Source organism: Pinus tabuliformis, chromosome 4_2, assembly GCF_031772625.1.
Source record: "Pinus tabuliformis cultivar Carrire ecotype Pingquan chromosome 4_2, CPIR1, whole genome shotgun sequence".
In the NCBI taxonomy this organism is placed as follows: Eukaryota; Viridiplantae; Streptophyta; class Pinopsida; order Pinales; family Pinaceae; genus Pinus; species Pinus tabuliformis.
The window spans coordinates 523,696,230-523,702,229 of NC_142304.1; the positions used below are offsets into that span (position 1 = coordinate 523,696,230).

The following is a 6,000-nucleotide window of genomic DNA, read 5'->3' on the forward strand; positions in this document are numbered from 1 at the left end:
TATGTTAGCGCTTGAATCTGCCTCAGGCTGAAGAAGGCAAAACTCGAGGCAACATCAAACCAAGCTCAGCCGCATAGCTATCCCTATGAGGACAAGAGAGGGCTCTCTCTGGGTCTATCTCGATAAAATGATCAATAGAGTCCTAGATTACTTAAATGATAACTGATTTTAGGCTAGTAAATGAATTTGAATGAGGGATATTTGATTTAATGACTAAGTTGCTGGGCTGTATGGGACGAGGACAGCATGAACAGAGATTTAACCAAAGGCACAGGATATTTCATAAGGCGAGATAAGCATGAGATTTTAGCAATCGAATTGAAATTAAATGGGGTGAAAATACTGTTTAAGAAAGCTGAAAAGGGCATTAATGTATGAATCCTTTCCAGGCAGAAGAAAACACATAAAGACTGAACACTTCCTCAAGGCAGAGCAATGACTGAATTCTACCTTTCTCACTTGAAAGTATTCAGCTGGAAACAATCATGAATGGACTGCAAAACAACACATGATACATATGAAACAGAGAGAAAAACACATTGCCAAAACTCATACCGCAAGGATCTTATAAATCAGAGTTGTACCATTTAATTATTTCTCTGTCAAAATTGTACAGTGATAATGCTGGGTTTTTTCTTCCCACACTTTTTCTCAGAACTCAGAACCCTTTACAAATGATTTTTAATGCAATAAATAAGCTCCACTATGAGAAAACAAATCGATCCAAATGGGGAACTGTTACAACTAAAATCCTGAGGATATGAAATGAACCGTCCATCTGTTCTATAGACAGAACAACGTTTCATTATTTCACTTGAAACTTTTTTGATGGCCAATAAAAAGGTGACAACTGTAGCTGCAGATCATAACTGAAGTGAAGAATAGGAAATCGAATCTTGTTTCCCTGCCCTGGTAGATTTCTCTGATTTAAATTTTGGCCTTTCGGTTTCCAACTTTTTGCCTTCCCTGTGCCTTTTTCACCTCTTGGTTTTTGACCTTTTCACCTTTTGATTCTATTCCAGGGAGACCTTTTCCGTTTGTTAAAGTATGTCATCTTCTTTGCATGGGCATAAGATGCAACCTTTATAAATGAATGGTGCATGAAACATGCCATTCCATGCCCATTACATTTCAAAAAGGCCTGGAATTGAGAGGCAGTTTGATCAAAGCTACCTTGCAGCAGGCAGGCAAATCCAAGGCAGAGTCTCATATACACGGTCAGAAGATGCCTTTTAAAAACATCCAAACAAATTAGGCTTGCATCCTTGTGATTTATGCATTCTCCTCCTTTAAACAGCTTTTAGAATGAACATTGTACTTACAATTAGTCTGACATACTATAGAAATATCCTTTAAAAAACCATAGTAATTCCTCTTTTCTCAGATATATGTCAAATTTGTGGGAAAATTCAGCAAACCAAATACAAGAAAACTGCCCTGCCAGATGTTCTTCTCACTCAGTAATTATTAGTATTTGAATAAATATATGAAGCACCAAGATGAAATTGCTCATTATTGAATTTCCTGTGAAAACCTACAGAACTGCCAGAAATCAGTCTTTTGGTAATCACATGTACAACTCCTCCTTTTGTTACCGAGGTTGAAGCTACATATTAAATTGCCAAATGCCATGTGACCAGGCCAATTTCACAAGAACAACAAATATACTTGCAACACTCTTTGCATCGCGGACTAAGCACCATGAAGTCCTGTACAAACAACTTCACCAGCTACATATAGACCCATTATAGGTGTCTCTCCATGAAGTTTAGCTTGAACCCCACCACACATATAATGTGCAGCTGGCACTACAGGTATAGGACTTTCTGTTATGTCAAGGTCATACTTCAAACACTCAGCAGCAATATTTGGGAAATGATACAATGTTTCCTCCTTGGGTCTGTGACTTATATCCAATAGAACATATCTCCCCTTCCGTTTCTTTAATTGATCATCAATACTGCGTGCCACCACATATCTAGGTGCAAGTTCTCCTCTGGAATCATACTGTGGCATGAACCTTTCCATAGCTTGATTGTAAAGAATACCATCAGCCCCACAAACAGCTTCACTTATTAAAAATGCATTTTCTTGTGTATGAGATTTAATTGGTTGACCTTCATCAGCTAATGTAGTTGGATGAGATTGTACAAACTCCATAATTTGAAATAACTGCAGATGCTCTATGTGCCATCGCAATACCATCACCAGATGGTGATGTTGGGGTTATTAACAACAGCCTTCAACAGAGCTCGCTCAATATCTCTTCCTGTCATATCTGATGCATGAACAATACGGTGATGAGAATGTTCCCCCCCTCTCTAGCAAGATGTAAGCTACCATCTTCACCATGATCAAAGGATGCACCCATGGTGATCAACTCTTTAACTCTATCTGGGCCTTCTGTGCATACCATCTTTATAGTCTCTTTATCACATCAGTATGCACCAGCAACAATAGTATCCCGAATGTGGTTCTCAACAGAATCTGAAGTAGCAAAAACTGCACTAACACCACCTTGTGCATAATTTGTATTACGCTCATGTGTTTCAGCTTTTGTGATGACTGCCACAGACCCATGTTTTGCAATTTCAAGGGCATATCTAAGACCAGCCACTCCACTACCAATGATAAAAAAAAAAAAAAAAAATCAAAATATTTAATTGAATTGGCACTTGACTTGGATACATGAACTGCCTTTGGGGATTTTCTCTCTTCATTGTCTATGGAGGCCATGCAAAGTTGAGGGCTCTGAGATCACATATTTTCAAATATCCCCAATGTATATCTTTCAATCCTTTTCTTATAGGTGAAGTTATTTAGCGATGTTTGGGACAGTAGTGAAAGTTGTTTTTGCATTTTATTCCTCCCTGAGTGCATTGCAATGGATAACTGGCCATTGTTTTCTAGTACATGCTTTGCATTCATCATAGATAATCTTGTGGAAGAGTTCCCTGTATTGAAGACTTGTGTCATGCTATCCTGATATGAGTGGGAATTTATTCTGCCATTTTGCCGCTGAATGTCCTTTTGTCCTTGGTAACCATAGTACTCATCAATAGGGACACCAGACTGGAACTGATGGGGTGAAGAACTACCATAGCTATGACGATGATTCTGATTGTCATTACATCTTTCACCATAACTATTGAAAGCAGATACAACATAACCCTGCTCATTACTCTGACTGCCATTGTATATTCCACCATAAGAATCACAAGCAGAGGCTGGATAACCCTGACTACGATTCTGACTGCCATTATACACTCTACTGTTATATTTTTGAGAGTTATCTGAAGGATATCTATGTTCAAATCCAAGATTATCCTCTCATTTTGGATATGAATTAGGACTATAAATCATGTTGGTACCTCCCCAATACGAGCTTCATGCTGCACATTAAGCGTTACCTCCTGTGAGCTTCTGTTCCTTAATTGTAGACTGTTGGCAATAAGACGACGAGCAGATTTTTCCTAGATGAGGAGCTGAAGCAGGTCCAGTATGGTGTGGCTGTTCTTGATCATGTGCCTTCCTCCTATTATCTTCATGCCATAGAGTTGGTGTATTTACACCATTCTCGCATATAGACTTCTTTGGCTTTATTACTCCAGTAGGAGGCCGTGTAATGTGTTTGTGTGTTGGTGGGAACTTGTAAATAACATAAAGCACTTGATTGTTGGCCACGTATGTTCTTTGGATCGAATGCCACAGTATGCAATGACTGCCACCTAAGACATAACGCCTCTTTCATTCAATTTGGATCATGAATATGCAGATGAATCGTTTTACATTCAACATTCGGCAATTACATCACTGTCATTTGCTAGTATGATGACATCTTGCATGTAACGTCGGTGCTTTTCAATATAATCCTCATGTATCACCTGGATTAGACTGAAGAAGAAGATGAATACATGGAGATGGGTTTTCTTTCAGAGGAATAACATGGATGGGAGTCGCTTAAAAGAAGATGACGAAAGCTTTGGCTTCTTGGTGCCCCCAATCATGAACAGAGAATTCAGAAAACGTGCGACCCTCCTGCCTGGAGAGTTTGGGTGCTTGTGCTTCCTGGAATCTTTACGCCTTTTGGACTTTAACTTCATCTTAGTATGATATGCAGGGTTGAAATGTATCTCAATAGTTCGAAAATATTCATCTCCAATTGATGATTTTCCATGTAAATCTCGATCGCCAACAACCCATTTCCATGCTCTGCCTTCACGACCCACATGATGAGAATTCCCTTTTGTTTTAGCAATACAAATGGAGGAACTATATCTGTATAGAGACTACATCTGAAGATAAAAATGAGTTGCTGAAGGTGGAATCACTAGTATAATTGGAAAAACACGATGTTGGAGATAATGGATTTTTACTTATTTTCCATGGTTGCTTGGACAAATTTGCGATGTAGACTTGTTTTCTAACAGGCAATTGAAATTTATAATTCTACAATGGCATCAAAGTTTGGATGTGGCCAAATTAAATCCTTCCTTAACATCTTTCCTGCTGCAGTTTTTGGAATCTTACTCACAAAAGCTACGCGGCGTACTTTCTTGTATGGTGCCACCTGTTGAGCTACAAAGTCAATAACACTAGTTTCGGATAGTGTTTTGCCTGGTTTTTGTACAATGTATGCCATGGGAACCTGGCCAGCTTCTTTGTCTAGAAACGGTATACTTCAGCCTCGGCAATCTTAGGGTGAGAAAGTAGAAGTGCTTCTAGTTCAGCTGGAGCAACCTGGTAGCCTTTATATTTGATCAACTCCTTCAATCTGTCCACTACAAAGAGGTAGCCTTCATCGTCAATGTAACATGGATTGCCTGTTTGAAGCCAACCATGCACATCCAGAGCTGAAGCCGTAGCTTCTGGATTGTTGAAATACCAATGAAAAACTTCCTCTGCGCCTCAGAAATTGACCCATACAATCTGTTCAACATAGGTCTGTTGTGCACCATATCTATCACTTGTTTAAAAAAACTTGGATGTAATAAGACCATTTCTGATGATTCCAAGAAGCAATTGCAATATCAGGAGGTATCACTGAACGAAGAAATTGCATCCATTTCCTGTTTCAGAATAAGAGCATCGAAGAAAATATCCAAGCTTTCACCCTGCACGATATCTTCTATCGAATGATAAGTTATCCCAACTCTATGATCAGTTACCCGGCCTTGGGGGTAATTATATGTCCGGATCCGCTCTGACCTGTCTCCACTGCCAATTTGTTCAGAACGGAGCTTAGACCGGCTGGAATGGAGTCTCTGTCTTTCCATTTCATAAAGTTTCGCACATAGAACTTTCAGTGCTTTAGCTTTGTTCTTGTGTTGTGATCGCTCATCTTGAATGGTTACGACAATGCCTGTTGGAATGTGAGTGACACGAACAGCACTGCTCGTTGTATTTACATGTTGACCTCCTGCTCCACCTGATCGATAAGTATCAATTCTCAAATCCTCATTGCGCAATTGCACATCAACCTCATCAGCCTGAGGAAGAATGGCAACAGATGCAGCACTAGTATGGATGCGACCTGATTTTTCCGTAACTTGGAACATGCTGCACACGATGCACACCACTTTCAAATTTAAGCTTTCCATAAACACCCGAACCTGATATTGCTACACTGGCTTCCTTTCATACATTTTAAATATATCCATAGCAAACAATGATGCTTCCTTTCCTCTTATGCCTGCTCTGACCTCCAATATGCAGAGAAACAATAGAAATTTTGATTGTCTGACCTGTGCGTCGCGCGGCATAGCCAGTGCGCCGCGCCTGGTGAGTGCGCCGTGCCAGTGTTATATTTGCACTGTGGCCAGGCTCCCAGTGCGCCGCGAGCGCCCAATGCGCCACGCCACTCAGCTTATGCGCCGCGTAGCGTGCAAACGCCCAGTCTGCCCTACTATAAAATCCAGTTTTGCTCTTAACTTTTCCCTGAGATTTTCCCAATAACTCTTGATACAAATGGGTTAATAAACTTGGAGAAATCTCATATAG

General features: G+C 40.0%; 2 pseudogenes; both read right to left on the reverse strand.

Moving 5' to 3' along the window:
- Positions 1-1,692: 1,692 nt before the first annotated feature.
- On the reverse strand, positions 1,693-2,160 carry LOC149170295 (L-aspartate oxidase, chloroplastic pseudogene; annotated as a pseudogene).
- A 2,753-nt stretch (positions 2,161-4,913) lies between these two features.
- Positions 4,914-5,762, reverse strand: LOC149170296 (peptide chain release factor 1, mitochondrial pseudogene; annotated as a pseudogene).
- Between the last annotated feature and the right edge of the window lie 238 nt (positions 5,763-6,000).